The 26659-nt window shown below is 44.3% G+C and overlaps 6 non-coding genes across 6 annotated transcripts; 2 read left to right on the top strand and 4 right to left on the bottom strand.

Moving 5' to 3' along the window:
* Window positions 1-3587: 3587 nt before the first annotated feature.
* On the top strand, window positions 3588-3659 carry TRNAC-GCA (transfer RNA cysteine (anticodon GCA)). Its single transcript has one exon. It is a non-coding gene; the product is annotated as a tRNA-Cys (tRNA).
* Window positions 3660-8082: 4423 nt separating this feature from the next.
* On the bottom strand, window positions 8083-8154 carry TRNAC-GCA (transfer RNA cysteine (anticodon GCA)). Its single transcript has one exon. It is a non-coding gene; the product is annotated as a tRNA-Cys (tRNA).
* A 2945-nt stretch (window positions 8155-11099) lies between these two features.
* TRNAC-GCA (transfer RNA cysteine (anticodon GCA)) lies at window positions 11100-11171 on the bottom strand. Its single transcript has one exon. It is a non-coding gene; the product is annotated as a tRNA-Cys (tRNA).
* Window positions 11172-14754: 3583 nt separating this feature from the next.
* On the bottom strand, window positions 14755-14826 carry TRNAC-GCA (transfer RNA cysteine (anticodon GCA)). Its single transcript has one exon. It is a non-coding gene; the product is annotated as a tRNA-Cys (tRNA).
* A 1837-nt stretch (window positions 14827-16663) lies between these two features.
* Window positions 16664-16735, bottom strand: TRNAC-GCA (transfer RNA cysteine (anticodon GCA)). The gene has a single exon. It is a non-coding gene; the product is annotated as a tRNA-Cys (tRNA).
* A 5527-nt stretch (window positions 16736-22262) lies between these two features.
* TRNAC-GCA (transfer RNA cysteine (anticodon GCA)) lies at window positions 22263-22334 on the top strand. The gene has a single exon. It is a non-coding gene; the product is annotated as a tRNA-Cys (tRNA).
* Window positions 22335-26659: the final 4325 nt, after the last annotated feature.

Below are 26659 nucleotides of genomic sequence, written 5' to 3'. Positions count from 1 at the left end.
ATTTTTCACATTCATATATTTATTGGCCCCTCACTGAACATAAGGATCCCCACAGGCACAAGGTTGCAGTGATTCCAGTAAAGTGTGATGTGTGATGAGACAGAAGTGCAGGGTGCCGCGGGAGCACGTGGCAGGGGGCCCACCCATCGGGAGGACCAAGGAAGGCTTCCAGGAGAACATCCCTCCTCTGTCCATCTCTTCCGCGTCACTGAAACTGCTCTTGTCAACGACATCAACGCCCACCTGCCATGTTGATTCTCAGTCTTTGACTCAACCTCTCAAGAGTGCTTTCTCCAATTGACTTTGGACAGTCACTCTTTGTTTTGGTTTTTTTGTTTGTTCATTTTGTTTTCTTTTTATTTCCACTGCCACCTTTTCTTAGACCCTTTTGCTGGCTCCTCCTCAACAGTGCAATCTCTAAACATTTGAGGGCCTAGGACTTAGTTGCCAGACCTCTTATCTGCTCACATTTGCTCAGTGATCTCACTCAGTCCCACGTCCCACAGTGGATGACTCTGAAATTTACACCTTTTGCTAGGAACTCCCCTTTGAACTCCAGTCTCATTTTCAACGTCTCCACTTGGCTGTTTACTAGATGGCTCCAACTTAATATGATCCAAATTTAATTCCTGATGTTCATTACCTGTTCAAATTTCATTTCTGCTGCAATTTCCCCCGTCGCAGAGAATGGCAACCATCAGCTGCTCGTGCCAAAATCCTTATCGCTGTCCTTGCCTTTTCTCTTTCTCTTACACCCTGCACTCAAGTCATTGGCAAATGCTGTTCACACGACTTCAGAATTCGCCCAGAATCTGACCACTTCTCAGCATTCTCCACCATTACTGCACTAGATGAAGCCACAATTATTTCTCACTTAAATGATTGCAATCACTTCCTAAATTCGGAAACCTGTTTCCATCCTGGCCCCTTATTCTCCTCATAGCAGCCAGAGGAGAAAAGCAGTGCATGTCATCCCTCTGCTCAAAATCCCCCAGTAGCTTCCAGTCTCACTCAGAGTGATGAAAGCTGATGTCCTTACATGGCCTAGCCCAGTGGTGGGTAAAATAAACATGGCCTCTTGAAACAAGAAGGGTAGATAGATATTTACAAATATTTCATAAAAATTTTTAACAATGGAAAATTATGACAAATATGACAACAATGAAAACATATGACAAATGAAGAAAAGATGCATGGATGCTGTAAGAATGTATTACTGGGATAGCAAAGCTATTTCATGAGGCAGGGAAATTTTCCTTGAAGAAGGGGTGTTGGCGTCATTTCCCAGCATACACGTAAGGTAAAACACTTGGGTAATTAATAGGCAAAGTAGCATGAGTCCCACTGGGCCTGATGTGGAAAACTCCCTCTCGTGGGTGATGAGGCCACACTGTCTGCTTCTTCCAGGGGAACCCACTGTCCATGTTGGCTGCAGAAGCTGGTGCTGGAATTCAGCTGCTCTGCTTGTGCAGAGTGAGAGGAGGCAGGTGTTCTGACACGCCCCTCCCTTTAGGAAACACAACTCCATCACTGTGGCTCTTCAAGCGCTGCCTCTGCACGTGCCCTGTGTGTGTCTAATTCTCCCAACCCCTCTTCAGCCTCCCTGAGAGACAGTGGTTCTAGATTCTCTAAGTCTGGGTAGTAGTTAGTTATAGATGGTTCTTGGCATGTTCTAGACTACCAGGTTGGGACACCAGGAGCCAGTCTTCACTGCCTGCCTATCCTCTAGGAGACACATTCTCCTTTATAAAGTAGAGTTTGTCATTACCAAAGATGTTTGCTGGTCCCCTCTCCTCCCTTGCCGAGGGCAGTATTCCAGCCTCTGGAGCTGGGGCAGGGAGAGCAGCAAGTCTGCCTGATAATGAGCCAGCCTCTCACTTCCCTGGCCTCTGTGTCTCTGTCACCACCTCTAGTTTTGCTGAGAGCCACCCCTGGGGGAGGGGGGCAACTTGCAGCCCTCAATAGGCACATGCCTTTCAGCCAGAACTCACCCCAACTACTGCTCCCTCGAGCCTTCTGTTCGCCTACAGTGAGCACATTAGGCTGAGCAGTTTGTGCGTCCTTATGGAAGGTTAGGGCGATTTCATAAGGGAATTAGAATGCAGGAGGGAAAGGAGGGGGGCCCTAGCTCTGGTCCCTGGGTCGCCACCAGTGCTCCAGTTGCTGCTGGCTGGCTCGCTGCGTTGGTGGACTCAGTAAAGGAAGCAATCGGCCAAGGACAGTCATTGGCATGTTAGGGCCAGACCAGTCCAAGCCCAGCTGCAGAGGACAGACACCTTCTGGCACGTGGGGTCAGTACCCATTTCAGGCACAGGGGCCTTAGTGTCCCCTTTCTCGGCGCTGGAAGAGACTGCATTCGCCTCTCTTTCCTGCCCTTCAGGAGGGCTCCCCAGTGTCCCCCTCATCTAACCAGCTTCCTCTCACCGGGAGGGAGGCCTTGTCAGTCCTGCTGTCACCGTGTATGATTTAATTGCTGAGCTGGAACCTGTCCCTTCCTTGAATATCTTGCTCCAAGTATGTATATAAAAACCTTCCTCTGCCTTTAAAAATATGGCCATCATAATCTGGATTTATTGCCAGCCTCAGCTGACCTGGGGAGTGAGTGTTCCTCTCATTATTTTCACACACCAACGAAGTTTGTCTGCTCCGGGTGCCCCTCCCTCTACCTTTGTGCCAGTCCTTTTAAGTTTGAGAGGCCTCTGGGGAGGCTGCAGGGGGTCAGGGCGGAGGAGGCAGGTGTGGCCTGGGAGCCGCTGGGTGTGGATCACAGGCAGCGGGCTGTCCTGGCCCACTAGTGCAGCGGTGCCCTGTGCCCTAAGTCCAACCAAGGACATCATAGGACATCACGCCTTTTGAGCTGGGTGCATAGTGGACAACCAGTGAGTGAAACAGGAGTGAAGACAGCGGAAGGGAGGGGGCTGAAAACCAGCAGAAAGAGAAAGTCCTGAAACTAACGTGGCAGAGATGATAGATGAGGGAAAGACCAGGAGGGGTTTGGATTTGGAAGTGACTGGTTTCTGAGGGAGAGGGAGGATCCAGTACCTCCATCGGTAAATAAATAAATAGACCTAATTACCTGCTCCCTTCCCCAAAGGCAACATGCTCAGTATAGAAAAGTTGAAAGATAAATAAACACATATAAAAAGCTGAAATCATGTTATTCCTCATAGACACACTATTTTGTAACTGTCTTTTCACTTGACCAATTATCATGAACATTCTGTGTCATTCAATAGCCCTTGACATGGCTCTGAACCTTCTTTCAGTGCAGAAGGCATTGTCACCTAGTCCCAGTTATGTCACCATCCCAGCACGCCTGACACACAGTAGATGCTCAATAACTGCTATTGCAGAAGTGGATTATCTGGGTGATTTTAAAGGTCTCCCCACCTGTAATGGTCAAGGCTACCAGGGGGTCCTCAGCCAGATGCACATAGAAGTGATGAGGGGAGAAGAAGGGCTGGTTCCTGGCAGGTGAGAGACCAGCAGTCAGAGAAGCAGAGCTGACCAGGACATCCTAACCAGCAAGACAGCCCTGGTGTGGCAACACAGGTCAAAGGTATTAATTATACCACTCACCCAGGGCAGGGGGTATAGCTCAGGGGTAGAGCATTTGACTGCAGATCAAGAGGTCCCTGGTTCAAATCCAGGTGCCCCCTGTGTTTTGTCTCACTTTTAATCCCAATGTGAGTCTGTCATTACCTGTCCCCCCACCTCCCCACAGGCCAGGACACCTGGAGAAGAAACAGAAAGTCTATTAAACTCTATACATTAAACATAAATACAAAACAGAAACAGACTCATAAACATAGAATACAAACTTGTGGTTGCCAAGGGAGGGGAGGTGGGAAGGGACAGACTAGGAGTTCAAATTTGTAGATACTGACAGGTATATGCAGAATAGATAAACAAGATTATACTGTACAGCACAGGGAATATATGCAAGATCTTGTGGTAGCTCATAGCGAAAAAAAATGTGACAATGAATATATGTATGTTCATGTATAACTGAAAAATCGTGCTCTACACTGGAATTTGACAAAACATTGTAAAATGACTATAACTCAATAGAAAATGTTAAAAAACAAACAGAAAAACTCCTCTATGATTCATGACTCCTCAGAAAGTGCAGATCCGATCTAAATTTAAAGACTCTTTGGGTGACATATATGAAAATTCATGCTCACCAGGCACAGATCCCTGACTCCTCCAGCCCCTCTGGGCCTCACTTAGCTCCAGCCAGAGATTTCACCTTCCACAGACCCACCCATTCTCCACAGAGAGGGCTGTTCTGTCTCCATCTCCTGCTGTCAGCTCCACGCATTTGGGCTATTACACAGAGCTGCGCCGACAGTGCTCCTGCACCCTTGCCCCGGGGCAGCTGCTTAGCTTTCTGAGCCCTGAGTGCTGGGCTGCGGGTCGGAGGCCCTGGGCTTAGATTCTGTGTCCCCAGGTCCTAGAGCTCCCACTGGGTCTACTCCAGACTCACAGACCGAGACCAAGGCCTGGGGAAGAACTGCATTTCACTTGCCTCTGTGGGATTAATGCCAAGGAGTGAGGGAGGGGAGAGGATGGAGGAAAGACTGGCCTGACCCTCTGTGCCTCTTTTCTCTCTCTCCTCTGTACAGAATCATGGGCTCTGGTGAGGGAAGAGAGCTGGAATCACATTCCAAAATCAAAATGTAAAAATAAGAACAGGTAAGAAGCATCTGCCCTTAAAAGCTCATCTCATTGATCTAATGAAGACCTCTGGCCTCAGAACTCTTTCAGAACTCACCACCCTCTTATGTCTAGGCAGTCCACAAGACCTGCTCTATTGCACACAGAGGGCATCCCTGCTCGCCATCCCCTTTTGCACAATCTGCTGCCATGCCCAGCCACCCAGGGCCAAAGACAACAGTATAAGAGCCACGGCTGTGTCAGTGGAAGGCCTCTGGACTGAACTGAGGCCACAAACCTCCGACTGGCTGCCCATCGCACACAAGTATGTGAGGTGGCAAGAGCAAGGTCGAGCTTTCATAGAGTTGAAGTTCAACTCTCCAAGTCAGACCTCCTGAATCAGATGTGTTGGGAGTGAGACCAAAGGCCTCTATTTTGAACAAGTTCCTGAGATGATCTCAAAGGAAAGTGATGTTTGGGAGCCCCCAGCTTAGTTTTGTGCCCCGTGTTACAGGCTTGAAGGGAAGCTGTAATTAAGAGGCGTGCCCAAGCATACACACCTGATTAATAATAGGGCTGGGGCCAGATCCACATGGCTGGTCTTGGGCTCTTCCCGCTTCCCCAGCCCTGGGGCAAAGCATGACCTGGCCACCTCCTTCATCTGTGTCTCAATCCCATAGCTGAGCCTTCACTGGGTGGGGTGAGATAGGCCCTCCCAAGAGACGACCTGCAAGGTTTCCACCCCATGTCTAGTACTAAATGAGATCAGCTTGCAGGGGCCTGAAAACCTGAACCACACACCTCTTGACCTGCAGTCAGATGCTCTTCCCCTGAGCCAGAAGCCCACTTCAAGCCCTTTCCTTACTGACACCATTTCATGACTGTGTTCTCCCTGGGAAGGCTCCCCCAGGAACTTGGTCATTTCTGTTTATCCCTGTTTGGCCCCAGATCTTGGCTGACTCACCCTCTCCTGCCCATAAGCTCCCTTTTCTACTGGCCCCTGATTTGAATGCCCAGCAGCTTCTTCTGCCCTTCCTAGTACCTTCCCTCCTCCATCTCTGGCTGGTACAGATTCTTCACATAGAGTGACCCCAAACTTGCATCTGGAGGTAAAGAATCACATTTCTTGAACTCTGACACCTAGGATCCTCCTGTCCCCACTGAAATCAGAGAATTCCTTTCCAGTGTAATGTCTCCAGGCAGCATTCCTGTCTTTAGACAACCAAAATGCTTTTCAAAGACATAGACGCTCCACGTGCCCAAGAATTTCCAAGACTTCGGTGAAGGGAATCACTGTTGTTTGAAGGGGCAAGTCACATGTGATAAATCCACTCCGGCATTCCTAACCTCTGAGGTCTATGACGTCTTTCTAGATTACACTAAGGGATCTCTATGCTCCAAACGCATTTAGAATCAGCCTCCTGTGAATCCTGGTTCAAGCCAACAACTGAGTAAACAAGTTCATCCCAGCTGCTCCAGCTAGGATATTTTAAGTAGAATGTTGATTGGGTATACACTCATAAAAATAAACTCAGGCTTACTTAAAATTATACTCTTCCTAATTTACAAAATCCTCCAAGAATCCATATCAACATGTGTTCTCTAGATCCTTGCTGATATAAATTAGCCAGTTTGAAATTATTTTCATGCGCGAGTCCATGTCCCAACAACTGGTACCCAGAGTCAGCTGAGCTCTTTCTGTAGCTGGAGATCAAGAGACAGTGAAGGATGGGGTAACTGATCGCCTCCTGCAATGAAATAACCTAATCTGGGCTATTCAACTTTCAGACAGGGAGAAGGGGCTGGCTCCACGGGCAAGGGAGATCCAGCAGAGTAGGTGATTTGGTATAATTTGAGTTTTCCAAATGCTCTCATACACTCACATTACTATTCCTGACGCCCCACTCTTTCTTAGCCACCGACCTATTTTCATCAAGGAGACCTCTGAAAATTGTAGATTTCACTGGATCAGCCTTAACTGTTGTTTTCAGCTATTTCAGGTTCTGTGATAGGAGACAAGAGATGATCCCAGTGCAGTCAGAGCAAGTGCTGGGTTTCAGCCCACACAGAGTGACACTTGAGTTTATGATTTGCTTTCCTTAAACTGCTGGGATCAGCCATCCCGCCCTGAAGCCTCTTCCATATTCCATGGGAACACAGCTTGATCACTTGGGGACAGCAGGCAAATATTCACTCAACTTCTTCTACTGGATCATATGGGCTCCTAGATTAGCACCCCCCAAATGACCTGATTTTCATTATCTTCATATCCAATGAGGCCAGAACCAAACCACATTCTATCTTTTCTCTGAAGCTCTTTTGCCTATTAGTCATTCCTAGTACCAGTCAGGGCACTTTGATTAAAGAAGATCCCGCACTAAATGGAAACTCAGAAGGCAGTCGTTGCCAGGATGGGTAGGAGCTCATAACACTGAAGGGAGGCCCGAAGAACTTCCCTTATAAAATGCTCATAGAGTGGGCAGGATTTCAGCAGGTCTGGGTGAGGGTGCCCTTGCTGCCACCACAATGGACACTGGCTGCAGCCACTGGTCCCACTGTCACTGCCAGACACCTCTGCCACCCCCAGAATGAATTCCAAATTCTCCTACCTCTAGGTGTGATTTATTCTGCATTCACAGTCTTATGTATGGGCAGATAGTTGGCCAAGCATAAGGCATTCCCAACTGTGCTGGTTAATTTTATGGGTCAACTTGTTTAGGCTCTGGTGCCCAGATGTTTGGTCAAACACTAATCAAGATGCTGCTGTGAAGATTCTTTCTTAGATATGATTAACATTTACATCCGTAGACGACTTTGTGTAAAGCAGATTACCCTCTACAATGTGGGTGGGCCCCATCCAATCAGTTGAAGGTCTTAGGAGAAAAAGACTGAGGTCCCCTGAGAAATAGGAAATTCTGCCTCCAGGTGGCCTTTGGACTCAGACTGCAACATCAGTTCTTTCCTGGGTCTCCAGTCTGCCGGCCTGCAAAATTAACCCTTGCCTTGCCAGCTCCCTCCATATATATATATATACACACATATTTATGCTCTCATACACCCACATTACATATATATATGGAGAGAGAGAGACAGCACACGTACATACTTACTTGACATTTTTGTCTTCCTCAGCTAGAGATAGGCCCCTGTCTTCTTTCAAGACTGAGACAATTGTGAACTCCCAAACTGGAGTTAAGAGGGTTCACACTCTGGGCAAAAAAGAAAAAAAGAATAAATGCTCACTACAGGACCTATGAGAACTGACTCAGCCATAAAGAAGTTGGGTTTATCTAGAGGTGCAGGTGTCCGGGGAGGCTTCCTGGTGAAGCCCTGTCCTGCCTCTTCTCTTTGCAGGCTGAATCAATGTGGTGAAAAAAGTGGGAAGCAGAACTTGGTGTTTGGTGAGCAAAAGCAAGTGTGGGTAGGGGGCACCCGGATTTGAACCAGGGACCTCTTGATCTGCAGTCAAATGCTCTACCCCTGAGCTATACCCCCACCTGTTCAGTTCTAGTTAATAAGCACTCTAAGCCTGCAGAGCCACACCCTGAGTGTCATGTTCTGAGATGTGTCCTTGCTAGTGTTCTCCATCCTACACCCCTGTAAACGGATGCTCTTCCAACTATGACCACCTCCTGTGCCCCCACCTCTGCTTATAACCAGCATCCCTCCTTCCCTCAGCCCCTGGCTAAAGGCACTGATATTGAAGTCATTGAAGTTCACAGCTAGAACATCCCTCAGACTCACTTAGAAGAGCAGGACTCAAATCAATGGCTACTCAAGGAATCTTTGAGGCTGGGGTGGGAAGGGTAGGGTTGGGCAAAAGTAAACCTGAGACTCTCTAAACCATACTCTCCGGGAACCTGGGGCAATGTGTGCTTCTGACATGTTCCTGATGATTCTGACTCACAGGTGGTTTTGGAGCTTTAGTTTTGATTTAATCTGTACCCTTCATGGTCTAGATCTGAAAAAAATGACAGTAGTAATTTAAATTATGCACCTCCCAAAACACATCGGATTAATAACCAAGTCACAACTAGAATCCATGCATATGATTAAGAGCGTCTTTGCACTAAATCCTGGGCAGGAGATGAACCACCTCCTTAATGTCTCCTCTTCTTCCCTCTTAATCTCCATTTGCTGCATCCCTCCATGTGTCAGACGGAAAAAGTAACCTGAAGAGAGGATGCAATCCACAGAAAAATGATGAAGTGACAATGAGAGAGATTTACGGTCCCTGGAGCACAAAGGGCAGAGTGAATACAAACATGTGGTCAGAACAAGAGGGCGGGCCTCCAGGTAACACAGACTTGAGCCAGGGAGGACTGGACGTACAGTCAGGTGCACTGCCTTGGACTGTATTCCCTTATCTCTTTAGACTTTTCTGATTTCTTAACACCGTTCATCTGTGTTATCCCACCCGGAGATCCAATGTGCACTGTCATTTCTCCTCATTTCTAGTGACCTACTGGGACCTGACTGACTGACCTCATTTAGGCAGACCTCTATCTGGCTTTGAACTTGCTGTGTCCTTCTCCAAAGACCTATCAAGTGACTTCTAGAAACCTCCCCAGCCCAGAGCCCTACAGCCTCCTTCTCAATACCTGTGTGAGGCACCAATCAGGAGGGTCATTATTTAGAGCTGAAATTGTCCCTCTCTCCTTCCCTCCTACTGAGTTTTGTCTTTACTAACCCACTCCCTGTACTCGCTCTTAATCTCACTCTCATCCTCTGCACATTGGTGTCCTTCGGCTTTGTCTTGCATTTCTTATTCTCTTCTCCCATTCTCATTCTACTGGCTTTAAAAGGGAGACACCTTGCTGGAGAGGTCACAGAGCCATGCTGGTCCCAAACCATCAGCCCAGCACAGCTGGACAATCTGGGACCAGGCACAAAGACTGGCTATTTGAGCACCCAAAGTCAGGCCTCCAGTATCTTCTGAACTGGGACCAGGGATCTCTTCTGCTGTGGAATCCCTTCAAGGGATCCCTTCCTCCCCTGGAAGTTGCCACTGTGAGGCCAAAGACCACATAGATCCCAAGGATTCAGAGAAAGAACAATCATCCAAAGAGGCATAGCATATGGAGGCAAAGAACTGTAGGAATGATGTCAGGGAGACTGGAGCCCCAAATTCATTGTGATTTACAAAGATGATCAGGGCAAAGACAAGGTGTTTTCCTCTTGGGGCAATAATCTATTTAATTATTCTGATTAGATAGGAAATACACTTCCAATATAGAAAATATAATTCCTTGAATCTCTCTAATGTGCCTTATAGAATTTAAGAATATAGTGTGTTTTAAATTAGGAAACAAGTAAGCATGAAGAAAAAGAAATTTCCTCTAATGCCATCAGTTTAACAAATGCTAATATTCTGATGCTTATTCATCCAAAATTATAGTATAGAATCAAATTTCTTCCCAGGAGAAAGCTAAGCTAATAACCAGCCCTTGGCGGTCCATTGTTGGGCTCGTTCTCACACTGGCCGTCTGTGACCACTTAGAAACACTCCTATTCCTTTCCTGAAATTAAAAGAGAGAGTTCAAATTAAAGAATTCAGTTTTATCATCAGGTCTTCCTCCTTGTTTATCTCCTGTTTCTACCAAAACATAACTCTTAAAACTACACTCGTGGAATTTTCTTCAAAATAGGATGAAGGAGCTCATGGCATGCCAATAGTCCTGCTGAGATGAGTTTGCCTCTCCTGGGCTGAAGGCATTTGCTTGGAAATAATTGATGTTTACCACCACATATTGTTTAGAACTATACAGTGTTGTAAGTTCCAAAATAATTTTCCAGTCCCTCAGAATCATTGGATTTTAGGATCAAGGTTAGCAGGGAAGTGTGCTTCCCCAAAATAAAGTTTCCCTAGGCCCTTAATCAGTCCTACTAAATCAGAATTTCTTAGGCTAATCTGCGGTTTTTTTAATTTAAAATTTTTATTTTAGTATAGTTGTTGTACAATATTATATAAGTTACAGGTGTACAATATACTGAGTCACAATTTTTAAAGATTATGCTCTATTTATGTTATTATAAAATATTGGCTATATTCCTTGTGTTGTACAATATATCCTTGTGGCTTATTTTATACCTAATAGTTTGTACCTCTTAATCCCCTATCTACCATGTGTCCCTCCCTGCTGCTAATTTGTATTTTTAATAATGTCTGTAAGTAATTCTGGTGCAGTCAAGCTGGATAACCTCTGATTCAGTGTGTCCTCCATAATGTCAGCTTTAAAGAGGAGGAACTCATTAAGAACCGAAACACACACAGATCATTAAAGACAGAACCATGACATGTGCCACATAACAGAAGTGACCTAAGAAAGCTGATACAGACTATGGAAAAGTGGTGATGACGGTGACTTACAGTAAAAAAGATGCTGAAAAGGGGGAGTCTTTTTTTTAATCTGTATCTGGCAATAAAGCAAGCTACCAGCAGGGGGCACCCGGATTTGAACCGGGGACCTCTTGATCTGCAGTCAAATGCTCTACCCCTGAGCTATACCCCCTTGCTGGAACAGAGCTCCTCCTTAGCGTATTTCACCTGTGTTGCCACATCCAAGGATTCCATAGTGCACTGTAATCTCTTGTTCATTCTCAGCCAGCCTGTGGAAACTGACATACCCCCCACAAACTGACCAGAGACCACTCTTCTGGCTATGATTTCATCTTTCCATTCCCCAGAGACCCGTCACTGTCTAACAGGCACTCTTCTACTTTGTAGTCACAAACTGAATTCCTTCAAAAACTGAAGTCTCTTACTCTTCCCTCAGAGGCTGGTGAGCAGTGCAGGGGGGAAGCAGTGAAGACGTGTAAGAATCACAGCTGTATTAGTCAGCTATTTCCACAGTAATGCTTCAAAACAAATCATCCTCAAATTCTAAATCATGCAACAATAAGCATTTATTTTCATATTCATAGGGCAGCAGCATGGATGCCAAACAATGGATGGAGGCTGGGCTTTACCTGGTGGCCCTGCTTCAAGCTGGGGGTCCATTTGTGCCTGGTTTCTCTCTGTGAACTGGGCTTAGGTCTGCTCCTTGTCTATTTGTTCTGGAGTCTGCGCTGGAGAAGCAGCATCTAGCAGGGGCAGCTCTTCTCACGGCAATAGCAGAAAAACAAAAAGACAAGCCCAACAATACAAGCAGGTTTCAAGCCTCTGCGTGTATTACATGTGCTAGATCCCATCAGGCAAAGAAAGTCATAGGACCAAGCCCTAAATCAAGGGCAAGGAAATATATACCACTTCTAAAGGGAGGATCTGAGAAGACTTGAGGCAAAGGGCACGGAAAGAATGAGTGAAGAACGGGGGCTAAGAGTTTAATCTACCATGGCCTGCTCTCTTGGTTGCAATTATTTACGTCTCTCCCACAAGCAAAATACACTCAGCTTTATCCCAAGCCCCCAAAGCCTCATCCAATCAGACAAAGTCCAGGATCTTCTGATCTACATTAGGTCCAGGAGAGGCTTCTCTTGATCCAGAAATGTATGAGCTTAAGAGACAAGTTATCCACCATGCACACATCCAGAAACCAGTGATAGTACAGGAACAGACTGACTGCAATAAACATTTGCATTCAAAGACTGGACAAAATGGGCAGCACATATAGATAGTCACAACAACTGGGTATGCAAAAGAAACTGTCACACTCCCTTCTACTTTGGGTACAGCCACAGCCTCCTTCTAGATACCAGTTTAAGTCTTTGCTAGCCTTTTTGCAATAATGTTGCATAACAAAACACTGAAAACTCAGTGGCACACAATAAGCATTCCAGGAATATGAAATGTTCCTTGCTTAGACCCTGGTTCTGCTACCTGGGAGTGGCTCCCAGTCCATGGCTCTACATGACTCTTGGCTCCACCCCCTGAGAAGTCTTCCTTTTTCATCATTTTCCTTTGCAAATTCTGAAAAGCTCATTGGAAAATATGCCCCTTTTGGTGGCTGAGCATTCTTCTCAGCTTGCTTCCCACCCATAGAATGTTGGAGGTCCAGAGATCTTTTGACTTCCCAGTTTCAGTCTTTTTTAGTTCAGGCTGTGAATGCTTTTGTTAGTACAGCTCTCTTAAGAAATTTGTGGGTTTCCTATGTATTTCATTCCTTGTGTCAAAAGCCATGATCACAATTTTTTTTTTAACCTATGCCCTCCCTCCACCTCCATTATCAATATTTGGGCATTTCTGTGAGACCACATCCTTAATCTTTCTAGGAACACTTTTGTACAACTGAGAGGATATTCTTGACATCACCTTAATTCTTTCAGTGCTCTTAATTAAAGGCATTAAAGCCACACCCTTGATTTGAACTGTTCCCTGAGGCTATGTTTTACTGGAAGGCTCTACATTTAGTCTTTTTTCTAAAGTGATGTAATAATTCTGATTACAAGTTCTCTTCTGAACTCAAATCTTTTTTTTTTCTTTTTAGTTTCTTATCCAAAACAGCCTGTAACAAATAGCTTAGGCATTCAACATTTTGCCTGGAAAGATCCTACCTCCAATTCTATTGGTTCAAGTATTTTCTGCCTTTCAGGTGATCACAAATCTCCATTTTCCCTGCCCTCAATGCTAATTTTCTCACCATTTTTCCAGACTGATTGTAACAGCTTCCTTGCCACCCACTGCTTCATCATGAAGCCATGTCACGTATGGTAGACTTTCGTTACAGCAGGACCCTTCTTCTAGATACCAATTTCAGTATGTCGCAGTCTTGTTCATAATAACGCTGCATAACAAGCCACCCCTCAAACCAGTAACACAGAACAATGGGCAGTTACTGTCTGTCACACCTATGGGTTTGCAGGTTGAATGTGAATCAGCTGATCTAGGTTGGGCTTGGCAGGGTGGGTGGACTTCAAACTGCCCATCTAGCTGGCCTTGGCGCCTCTCAGTGAGTTGGGCTCAGGGTTGGGCTTTGTGTGTTCATGCTGGAGCCCAGGCTGAAGGAGAGGAGCTTACAGGGTTAAGCATATTTCGTGGTAACGGTGGAAGTTCCAGAGGCAAACCCAACCTTGCAAGTAAATCTTCAAGGCCCTGCTTGCATCATACCTGTCAACATCGTGTTGGCCAAAACAAGTCACATGGTGTGCCAGTTACCCATGTATTGACTCTCAGCTCCAAATTCACCCTTCCATACCTGCTGTGGGAAAACGGACTGGATTCTTTAAGCATTTCTCCTTTAAGTGAGCACAATGTTAACAGCTGTCGGTAGAGGGCGCAGGAGGGATGTTGCGGGAGAAAGGGGTCTTCTATCCCTAGTTCCTGCAGCAGGTGTTTGCTTGCCCCTCCGCCTTCCTGCTGCAGGGTGCGCGGTGGTGCAGGTGTGGAAGGACACTTGGTAGTGCTCTGCCCCAGGCACATGTCCGGAGAATGAAATCCCTTGGTGACCTCGCAGCCCTGGCTGGGCAGGTGACCACTCCCCCACCCCCAGCTCCCTCTATGCACCCGCCTGCCAGCTTCGACTTGTTTCTGCCCAGAAGTCTGGTTCCCAGGTCTACTTGTGAACAGTGCACACCCCAGGCGTCACACTTCCACATAGCTTACTTGTGTCCCCCGACGTTGCTTCCTGGTTGCCTGGCAACCGTGAACAGGTCTGGTTGAGGCAACCTGATGGGTAGTCTGCAATCCCAACCTCCCCGGATGAGGACTGAATCCTAGCTATGGGAAGTGTCCCCTTTCCAAATTTGTCCTTGCTTGGGCCCCTCACCCCAGGGGTACCTTTAGAGTTTTCTTTGCACCTTCATAGTTACTCTCCTTTCATAGCACAATAATTCTTTATATTAAACGTCTCCTGTTTAAATTACCGTGTAGATTCTGTCTCCTGATTGGCCTAGACTGATACAGCTGAGCCCAGATACTGGCCTATAGGGGAGAAAGAGCAAAGTCACAAAGGCATAGAAACAGAGAGATGTGAATTATAGCCAATAGGTCAATCTACTGCACTTCAAGGTGACAGAGGAGAGAAGACACCTTAAAAAACAACACAGTCTGGGTAAAAGTGGTGGGGGTGGTGATGAAAGAAGGCACTGATATTAAGCAGAATGTGCTCTCGGGGAAGCCATTTATCTGTTTTTGGTAATAGAAAAAAAGTTACTCTTAGGGGGCACCCGGATTTGAACCAGGGACCTCTTGATCTGCAGTCAAATGCTCTACCCCTGAGCTATACCCCCTTGCCTATTGATGGCTCCTCCTTACCTTACTTTACCTGTGCTGCCACACCCAAGCAATCTGTAGTTACAAATTTTACTTATTCCTTGTCGGCCTCTGAAACTGGCAAACCCACCACAAACTGACTGGAGGCCGTTCTCTGGCCAGGAGTTCACCTTTTCATCCCCCAGAGGACCCTCCCTTGTCTAACAGGCCCGTTCCTACTCAAGCCACAATCAGAACGGTAGGCTTTGGGTAGGGAGGCACCAGGTTTGAGAACCATGGCTTTTAGGGCTGGAACCTCGCCCCTGCCCCATTCTTCTTGCCTTCCTTCCCCCCTCCCCCAACTTCCCCTATTCTGCTTCATCCTCCCCATACTCAGCCCACCTCACCCTTCCGCTGGCATCCTTCACTCACCCCTCCATCTCCACCTCACACTCTCTCCTCCCTTCTCCCCGGCAGTCTCCTAGGGGCTTGGCTGAAGAACCCAGGGGAGGCAGCACCAGAGAGACCACAGCCCCTGAATCCTTTGGGCAGCACAACCAAGAGAGCTGAGACGAGGTGTAAAGGCTGTTATTTGGGGCCCGCAGCCCGGGAACAAGGGGCCCTGGTGTGGAGTCAGATCTCTTTTTCCCTCTGCCCAGCCCTCGGCAGCCCTCTAGTCACACGATGGCAGGTCCACGCAGGGGACTACTACTCAGTGAGAAAAAGACATATGCTATCAAGCCACGAAAAGACAGGGAGGAACATTACATGCATATTGCAAAGGGAGGGAAACCAGTCTGAAAAGACTACATATTGGATATTTCCAACTACATGACATTCTGTTACAGGCAAAACTATGAAGATAGATGACTGGTTGCCAGGGGCTGGCTGGGGAGGGAGAAAGCGATGAGTCAGTACAGCAGGGGGAATTTTTAAGGCAGTGAAAATACTCTGTATGATATTGTGATTGTGGGTAAATGACATTATGCATTTGTCAAAACCCACAAAACTGTACGAACCTTAATGTAAACCATGGACTCCGGTTAATAGTAATGTACCAATATTCATTCACCATCTTTAACAAATGTCACACTAATGCAAGATGTTCATAATGGGGCAACTGGGAGGGGCAGCTGAGGTGAGGGGGTACAGGGCACTTTCTGCTCAATTTTTCTGTAAACCTAAAACTGCTCTAAAAATAATCTATTAATTTTTAAATTTCTTATTTTAATTTTTTTCAAGTTCTTGTAATTTTTTATTGCAGTATAGTCAGTTTACAATCTTCTGTCAATTTCTGGTGCATATGAATGTTTTTAAAGTGACAGCAGGTAAGGCAACTTGGGTTATGAATCAGAGACCACATGATCCATGTTTAAATGATTTATGAGCCACTATTATCTAAAAAGTTCCTTTTCACCTACAGGGCTGTGCGGAACTCTAACACAGAGTCACCCTCATACTCGTGGTCTTCCATAAACCTGGGCATCTGCTCCGTGGCAGGTGCACACCTTTCCCACCAGGTCTCCTTCCCACCTGGCAGCTCCTCAGGCCCCAGCAGAGGGCATCAGCTTTGACAGTAAATAGGAGAGCTAACCAAACACACTTATTTCTCATAGGGTCAAGACAAAGCCTCTAATTCTGGATGAGGAAAACTTCCAATAAACCGCTTCCTGAATCAGAAGATGAACTTTCCTGTGTGTCCCCTCTCCTTACCCCTTCCATGTCCTGTTTGCTAAGCCCCTCCAGAGAAAAACAGGCAAGCTTTAATAGCCACCTAAAAACTAGGGGTGTAGGGGGGGAAGTGAGCCCCACTCCGGGGACTAAGGAATTCTACAGTGACCACCTGTGTAGATTCAGGAAGAAAAGAAAACTAGCAGGGGGCACCCGGATTTGAACCAAGGACCTCTTGATCTGCAGTCAAATGCTCTACCCCTGAGCTATACCCCCAAGCCAAGCACATGCTCTTAACTTGCATCACTTCACTATGTTGCAATACCCAGGTATCCTCCAGGACACTGCAACTGTCATCCATCCTCAGTGAACCAGTGAGAACCTGCAGAACTGCCTCTCAGAGGGACGCCCTCTGGTCACCAACCTCCCCTTCATTCCCCACAGAACTTCTTGTTGGATGATTTCTCAGACTACATGTCAGCTGTTTTTTTTTCTCCTATGTGAAAATAGTTATCACTCAGCTCTCTGCTTTTTGTCCTGTGGGCTTATACCTTTTTCATTGCTTTCTTATAATTAGGAAGACATTATTTTTTAAAATTATATATTTAAGTGAAACTAGAGACATAAATAAAATAAAATAAAGTAATCTTAAATAGCTCTGACGGACAGCTCTGTATTTTAGAAGGGAAAAAACCCACAATTTTCTCCCTCAGAAGTTAAAAACTCAAACCGTATCTCCAATCTTCATAGCCTGAAATGTACTGTTTGTACTGTTAAATGTGCAGGGCTTTTAAAAAGCATAAATATTCTCAGATTAAACCCAGGATGGTCAGAATTACTAAGGATTGTTCAGAATGTATATTTTCTCATTATTTCTAAATTATGTAATTCCTTCCCTTACTATTTGTGTGTTATTAAAAAAATAAGACAGATGAGGGGCCAAACAGAACAAAAAGGTGGAGGAAGGGTGAATCTGCTGCCTGCTCAAGCTGGGACATCATTTTCTCCTGCCTTCAGACATCAGTGCTCCTGCTTCTCGGGCCTTTGGACTCAGACCAGAACCTACACTATTGGCTACCCTGGTTGTCAGGCCTCCAAGTTTGGACTGGAACTATACCACCTGTCTTCCTGGGCCTCCAGCTTGCAGAGTGCAGATGGTGGAACCTTGCAGCCTCCATAATTACTGAGCCAGTTCCCCATAATAAATCTCTTTCTCTATCTATATGCAACTATATGCATCCCATTGGTTCTGTTTCTCTGGAGAACCCTGACTAATACAGTGACTATATGTCCCAATTTGCTTGGGACATTTCCAGTTGATGCCTGGGGTCCCAGCATAAATATGGGTATCATCCCCTTTCTCTCTCAAAAGTTTCCTGGTTGGAATTATGGTTCTCCCACACATGATGAAAGTGGAATTACAAATTAGTGGGGAAAGTACCAAATTGTTCAACAAGTGGGAATAACAGGTTTTCCATATTAAAAAAAAAACACACACAACTGCTACTTAAAAATCCTCACCACACAGAAAGGTAGATTCCAGATGAATTAAAAACATAAATGTGAAAAAAAATCTTTAAAATTATTTGAATTAAAAATAGGAGACTACCATCTTTGGCTGTACCACCCTGAATGCACCCAATCTTGTCTGATCCTGGAAGCTAAGCAGGGTTGAGCCTGGTTAGTACTTGGAAGGGAGACTGCCTTGGAACCCTGGGTGCTGTAAGCTTTAACAAAAAAAAAAAAAAAAAAAAAAGGGGGGAGATTATCTTTATTCTCTCAGGGAAGGGAAGGATTTCTTAAGACAACACAGAAGACACATACTACTTTTGTTAAAAAGACCAATTTGTCTTCATCAAAATAAAAAGTAAAATATAATGTTTTAAGATGAGTAACAGTTGTTACTCAACAGGGTGTTTCACCAAATTATCTTTATCTGGCTTAATGACAGCCAGCTTGAACCACAAGTCAGATATCCAAGTCTGGTGATTTCACTTCATATTCCTGATTTCTGCTAATCTATGATAACTAAAAGGTCATCAGGTATCATAGCAGGTATACTGGTGGTCCTGGCAGATACTGCATTTATTCAAACTTCTCACTGAAGGCTGTCTTCAGCACTCACTCAGATACGAGGCTGACAAGTGCATTACCCTTAAATCTGGGAGCTCAGTATGCCCACGTGGGAGACAGTGGTGGGTGGACTTCTGGTCCCCTCTGGCTTGGGGAGGTATTCCCTTAAATTCTTTTGCAGCATTTGGATGTGGTTTTCAAATATGCCTAGTAACACACGATCAATTCAGGTCCCTACCGTGAATGAAGACAATCATCATGCATAGGGAATTAAATAAACACAGCTACTGAATTAAAATGTGCCACAAACAGGTCTTCTTAAGCAAACAACAAAAAAGCATGGTATTAAAGCCCTGGAGTGATACATTCTGGGCATTCAAAAATATTTGTACACCTGAGCTATTCCACTCGAGCCGCATGCCTCAATGTCATAGAAATGGTCCTTACCAGCATTTCAAAGACATGTTTTAATGTTCTTTCTCATTTCAAAAATTCATTCAAGCACTCTTAGTAGCCAGTACATGTCAGCGTCAATCTATGGAAATGCAGATCATGTATTCACTCCCCATTTCTTTGACCAGGATGCTAAAATGATGTATATTTAGTGGCCACCATTTTTTTCCTCTCCTTTTATTACAGTGAAGGTTTTTTCCTCTCATTTTATTACAATGAAGTTTTTTGCTTGCTTGTTTGTTTCCTGGCCATCATTTTATCAGTTACAATTTCTACTCTTTTCTCTTACAGTAATCAAGAAACCTATTTTTCTCCAAATGAAGCCACATGTGGATTAGCATTCAGGTGAGAGCTCTTCTGTGTGGCCTTGCCCTCCTTTGCTGCATACAGTACCCCTGTGCTAAAGTCTATGGCTCATCAAATAAGCAGTAACCAAGTGGATAGCATCTTCTCCAGTAGGAGAGCTTGTCAGTGACACACAGAACCAAGAGAGGGAGGCACTTTCCCCATCTGAACACACATACGCCAAGGGCTGATTCAGACTCTGCTCATCAAGAATTTCACCCAGAATTAAGCAAAGTATTTGTTAATCCACATAGACAGTGGCCATTGCTCTCCCACACTGTACATCTGAGATGAAACAACCAATAAGTTGGCCCCTTCCAGTCCATTCTCTGCTCTGTACTCAGAAAAATTCGAGGCTGCATTTCTACCCTGTGTTCCTTGAGATAGCGCTGGTTCCGATTCTAAGTCTGCCCTTTTTTGCTTCAGCTACCCACAAGTCATTTTTGAGGCCATGGCACCTAAACAGAAGGTATACTAGTATCCTAAGGCTGCTGGGACAAATTGTTCTCAAAGCTGGGTGGCGTAGAACTACAGAAGCCTATTCTCTCACAGACCTGGAAGCTAGAAGTCTGAGGTCAAGGCGTCAGCTGAGCCAGGCTGCTCGGGAAGGGTCTAAGGAAGAATCCTTCCTTGTCTCGTCCAGCTCCTCCTCAGTGTTCCTGGTCTGATAGCCACATCGCTCCAATCTCTGCCTCTGCCTTCACGTGGGCCTCTCCCACATGAGTTTGTGTGTCTGTCCCTTCTCTTTTTATAAGGACACGAGTCATGGGACTAGGACCCAGCCTAATCCAGGATAGCCTCATCTGAACCAATTACATCTGCAGAGGCCCTATTTCATAGCAGGTCACTTTCACACGTACCAGGCTTAGCACTTCAGCGTATCTTTTGGGGGCAAATTCAACCCACTGTGCTCCTTAGACACAAAGAAGCAGCACTGAGTTACTGGATTCTTAAGTGTGGTATCAAGAAGGAAAGGTACCCATTAGGAGATGTTCACATGCAAGGGCTTGTGGCTTTCACATCCACCTTGTTTATTTTCTCCTTTTCCTCACAGAGGGTCTCAGAAAGTAAAAATGAGCTCGGAGAGAGAAAATAAAAATCCACTCGGATAACACTGAGTAGCAACAAAGCTAGCTACCGTTAGCAGTGAACAATCTCTCTCCCAGAGAGAGCTGCAGCTGTCAAATGTCAAAACAACCCTCTGAGAGAGAGAAACGGTCTTCTCTAAAGTCAGAGACTATCAGAAACTTTGCTGTATGGAATGTTATCAGAAAGAATGAAACAGCTCACTTCTGCCGGAGCTGATATCATTTGCCCTGTATCGCCAGAACCCAGCGCAGTTTCCAGCTCAGCAAGTGCTCCAAGACATGTGTTTTACCAATGTGTGCCTATTTATTCCCCTCAAAGAGTACTGAAATCTCAGCTTCTGCTGAGTGTGCCACGGTGCCCAGCACACAGTATGACCCAAGAAATGAAAATTGAATAGATGCTCCAGGAAACCTCGATGTCAAGGACGTGGATGCATCTCTGGGGAACTCCGTGCTTCCATGGTCCAACCTGGATACTCTCCTTTATGAGGCCCAAGATACCCTCTGTCTTCTGTTTCCTCATTTGTAACCCTGGAGTAATAGCCCAACCCCCTGGAGCTGGATTTTTCTGAGACAAACTGAGATCTTCAGCTTGTACTGGGCTGCTCTGGGCGGAACAAGTGGATCTCCTCCTTGACTTGCTTGGACAAGTTTTCCCCACCTTGGGGAAGGGGAAAGAGGCTTCTTCAGATTTAGTTTCCTAAATGGTACACTGAGAAGAGGACAATGAACCCAGGACAATGAAGACCAGCCCAGGGGTTTCCGGCAGGCACTGGGGGGAAAGGGAGAGGGACTCGGGACACCGGTCTTCAGTGGGGCTGACGCTCAGTGACTGGTAAACACACACTTGTTAATCAGAAACTTTTAGGGTGGGGGCCATCATCCCTGTTTTAACAAGCCCTCCTGGTGATTTTGATGCATCCTAAAGTTAAAGAACCATGGGTCTACAGCAGAGTTCAGGGGATGAGCAGTCTGACTGTGGTCCCTGCTTTTAATCCTGGCTCCTCCCACCAGCTCTGGCTGATCCTGGGGCAGATGGTAGAGTTCTAAACCCAGCCCCTACTTGGGTATTTCAGTACCTAAGTCTTCCTGCAGGTGGCGCAAAAAGAAGCCGATGTAGATCTGTGGCAGGTGTTTCTCAAAGTGCGGTCTCCTGACTCCATAAGGAGCTTGTTCCTAACCCCAGATCATATCTGCATGTTTGACAAGTTCCCAAGATTATTCCTAAGTACAGGAAATCTGAGGACTGGCCCACAGGGTGCAGTTCATGTACCAGGTCAAATCCTGGTGTCCCCATTAGCTTTTCCTAGTAATCCTTGTGCTGCATGGCTCTCTGTGCTGTGCTAAGCCCACAGTCTAGTCCCCTTGGTGGTTTCGAGCCTGCATGAATCTATTCAGAGGCTCCCGATATGCAGCCTTTACATATTTTGACTGACGGAAGATAGGCACAAGAGGAAGATGAGAGAGTCATTGGGTCAGCTACAGGATCCTGAACCCAAAGCCAGGAAGACTGGATGCAGGTCCCGAGCCTATCTGTAAGGAGCTGTGTGTGCTTGAGCAGACCAGTAATCCTGAATCTCTCTTTTCAGATGCACATTGCAAAGGGCACAGATTAGTGACCCTGAAGGCCCTTCCTGCTATAAACTTCAGTGTCTGTGCTTTCCCGGAAAGAGCAGGGAGGGAAACCTGTTCCTTGTTTTGCATCAAGGAAACAAAATTATAGTGAGGCAGGCTTGGCAGCTTCCAGCAGGCTCAGCCAGAATAAACACTTGTGGCAAAACTTATAGGAATGTTGGGCATGGCTGCACAGGTAAAAGGTAGTACTAAGGCCTATACCCACGCCAGGGGGTATAGCTCAGGGGTAGAGCATTTGACTGCAGATCAAGAGGTCCCTGGTTCAAATCCAGGTGCCCCCTGATGTCCTTCACTTTTGCTAGCTGGAGCTGGTGTCCAACAGTCAGCTCCTTTCCCTAAATCCGAGTCTCAGGATACTGAGCCTTCTCAAATCCGAGGCAAAGTTCAGGTTAACATAAAACCCTGTCACTTAGCATGACAACCCCAGACTGAAAAGTTCCTCCAACTCTTGACTTTTTAATTTCACTTACCACAGGTCTTGTTCTACATAAGCTTGTTTCTACATGTTTTCATTGTCCCAAATCAGTGGTGTGCTGGTAAATGTTTAACAACCAGCCCTTGGTGGGGAGGGGCAGTGCTGATTTGTAGTGTTTTCCAATTTCATGGTGTAAATCATCTCATCATATCCAATTTCAAGCCACAAACATAAGATCACTGATCATGGAGTTGGGAAGACATGCTAACAAGTGACTCTCTGGTGCAGGCCAACTGAGCGCACCACTGTCCCTAGTCCATCTTCCCTAGAGTGCCATGGGCTCTTTGACCCCCGCCCTCTCCTCATAATGCTTGCAGACATCGGAGCAGTGGCTGTCATAAAATATCCATTCACTCAAGACATATTTGAATCCTGCTCAATGCCAGACACAGGAAAGACAGAGCTGAGTAAGAACTGTCTGTGGTGAGCAGAGTCAAATGAAGAAACAGTGAAGTGAACAGTAAGGAAAGCGAGGCCAAAGAAGAAGGATGTGGATTTAAAATGAAAGGATTTCTGTTACTAGCCATATGCTAGACTAAGTCTTCTAAACCCCCTTCTACCTCAGAACACCCAGAAATGCAAGGTGAAATACAATGAATATCCATCCACAGGTATAGCTGAGCTCTCACAGCAGTAAAGGTATCTTAGAGGTGGCATGGGGATGAACTAAAAGTCCTATGAGGTCAATTTGAACTGAGCTTGAGAATGCCTCTGGTAAACTATTTGCTTGAATCTTAATCTTATGAATCCAGGAAATTTGGTCTTAGGCCTGGGATTCTGTTTCTTCGTATAAAGTCAGACTCTTAGAGAGCCACCATCAGTAAAAGGGTGGGCTAGCAAAACACCAGCAGAGGAAGACAAGAGGCCTTTCTCTCCTCAGGAGGGAGAAGGCATTTCCCTTGAGAATTCATGATCACAGATCTATCCTCACGCTTGTTAGGGCTTTGAATTTACACTACCTGCATGGTTCAGGAACTGCCCAAGCTGAAAGTTAACATAAAAGGTGTGCTCAGGCTAACAATGATTCTGGAGAACCCAGAAGAAGCAAACAAACTCTTGTGGCATGCCTGCAAGAGGCCACACAGAATTTCACTGATGAAACCTGGCTTACAATGGGCTCACAGTTCAAAATAATGAAACACATGAGGAGTCAATCTATCATGAGTGAAAACTATCAGACAAAACAAAGAAGATCAGATAGCAGAATTATCAGATGCTATAAAGTAAGTATAGTTAAAAGTTATTAAAGAAACAAGGAATTGAATGTATGAGAATATATGATATTTAACAAGATGGAGATTCACTTAAAACGAAAAATACAATCACTGAAACTAATAATTTAACAGCAGGTTAGACACACAGAGAAGAGAGATCTGGGAGTGAAATAGAATATAAATATTAAAAAATTACCAAGAATGAAGCACAGAGGTCTAAAAAAAATTGCAGAATATAAAGGAGTAGCTAAAAAAGGTGGAGAATAAAGAGTTCCAACAAATATCACATATGAATTCTACAAAGAGAAAATATAATGGAGGAGAGGCAATATTAAAAGGTAGTATAGCTGAAAATTTTCTAGACTTGTACAAAACCAAAATACCTCAGACTTAGGAACCATGAGTTCTAAGAAAGATAAAAATAAAATCACACCTAGGTAGAGAAACTTCATAACACCATAGACAAAGGGATGATCTTAAAAGAAGCCAGACAGAAAAGACAAATCTTGTGCAAAGGAATAATAATAATTAGACTGACAACAGACTTTTCAACAGAAGCAATGAAAGTTCTAAGACAGTGGAATAAAATAGTAAGAGTGTAAAACATAGTAACTTAGAACTCTCTACTCAGCTCAACTATCATTGAGGAGTGAGAGAAAAAGAAGATATTTAACTTAAATAATTTACTTCTAGCATATCCTTGCTGTAAGAATCTTAAAAAGTTGTGCTTCAGAAAGAAAAAGATGGAACTCGGAAGAAAGGAGAAAGAAGAGAAAAAATAGTGAACAAAGATATTAGTGAGCATGTTGGTAAATCTAAACAGCATAGATTATATAAATTAGTATAATAGTTGTTTGGAGAAATAGACATTTCTCCAAAGAAGACATCCAGATGGCCAACAGGCATATGAAAAGATGCTCCACATCACTAATTATTAGGGAAATGCAAATCAAAACTACAATGAGATATCACCTCACACCAGTCAGAAGGGCCATCATCAAAAAGTCTACAAATAATAAATGCTAGAGAAGGTGTGGAGAAAAGGGAATCCTCCTACACTGTTGGTGGGAATGTAAATTGGTGTAGTCACTATGGAGAACAGTATGGAGTTTCTCTAAAAAATTAAAAATAGAGTTACCATATGATCCAGCAATCCCTCTCCTGGGCATATAGCCAAAAAAGATGAAAACTATAATTCAAAAAGATACATGCACCCCAACATTCAAAGAAACACTATTTACAATAGCCATGACAGGGAAGCAACCTAACTTGTCCATCGACAGATGAATGGATAAAGAAGGTTTGGTATATATATATATAATGGAATACTACTCAGCCATAAAAAAGAATGTATACACACAATGGACTATTACTCAGCCATAAAAAAGAATGAAATAATGTCATTTGCAGCAACATGGATGGACCTAGAGATTATCATACTAAGTGAAGTAAGTTAGATAAAGACAAATATCATATGATATCACTTACATAAGGAAATCTAAAAAATGATAAAAATGAACTTATTTACAAAACAGAAACTGACTCACAGACACAGAAAACAAACTTATGGTTACCAAAGTGTGCAGGGATAAATTCGGAGTTTGGGATTACAGATACATGCTACTATATATAAAGTAGATAAAAAACAAGGTCCTACTGTGTAGCACAGGGAACTTGATTCAAAATCTTGTAATAACCTATAATGGAAAAGAATCTGAAAAGAATATATATATCTGAGTCACTTTGCTGTATACCAGAATCTAACACAACATTGTAAATTAACTACAATTCAATAAAAAAAATTAATTTTAAAAAGTACTATTAGGGATAAACAGAGTTAATTAATAATAAAATACACACTTTCCCAGTAAAATACAATCCTAAACTTGTATACACTGGCTCAAAATATATAAAGCAAAACTTGTCAGAAATACAGGAAGAAATTGACAAATGCACAATGTTGATGGAGACTTAACACATCTTTCTCAGTAACTGATAGATCAAAAGGGCAAAAAAAAAGATAAGATATAGAAAATATAAATAACACAATCAATAAGCTTGATTTAGTAGCCCTAACTAGATCCCTACAACCAACATCAGAATATACATACTCTTTTGCAGCAACCATGAAACATGTTGAAACATTTATTGCATACCCGGCCACAAAGCATGTATCAGAAAATCATAAAAAAGAAAAATCAACATCACATACTCCATTCTTTTATTATAAGGTAAAACTCAACAACAAAAAGATAAAATTTTAAAAGACTATACATTTGGAATACATTTCTATACATTTGGAAACTAAAAAGAACTTTAAAATAACCTCATATAGAAAAAGAAATAACAAAAATCAAAAATACTTAAATATTCAAATTAATTGCATTCATTTTCACAAGGAGAAATAGACAGGCCATTCACCTTTGGAGGAAGCTAGTTAAATTGTTTGGAAAAACTGCAGCTGGCTAAGTTTACCAAAAGCCAATTCGTAGAATGACTGGAGAGCTAAAAGTTTAATATGAAGAAAGTTAAACCACTGAATTATCGATTTGCTGAATAACCAATTTGAATTATTGAGAATCTTTAAAAATTTTGTTCCATCTGCATTCCTTCCTTTGCCTCTGTCCTGAACTGCCAAATAAACACTTTAAACTGAATTTAGGATGGTTCCCCACAATCATTTCGCAATGCAGATACAGAGACAGGGGTGGATGCAGGCACTGGGCGGGAGGTGTAACACAAACTTTGGGGTAGGAAGGAAGTTTCTCAGTCACTAGGAGAATTGGCAATTCAGCAAATTGATTTTTGGCAAATTGGTTATTCAGCAAATGGGATGTTGGCGAATTGCTCTAAGCAATTGCTGACCCCGTGTCTTCAGATGGGACACAAGCCTGGCCAGTAGGGGGAGGTTGAGTCA

This window comes from Camelus bactrianus, chromosome 7 (genome assembly GCF_048773025.1).
Source record: "Camelus bactrianus isolate YW-2024 breed Bactrian camel chromosome 7, ASM4877302v1, whole genome shotgun sequence".
NCBI lineage: Eukaryota > Metazoa > Chordata > Mammalia > Artiodactyla > Camelidae > Camelus > Camelus bactrianus.
This window is presented reverse-complemented; position numbering and strand designations above follow the sequence as displayed.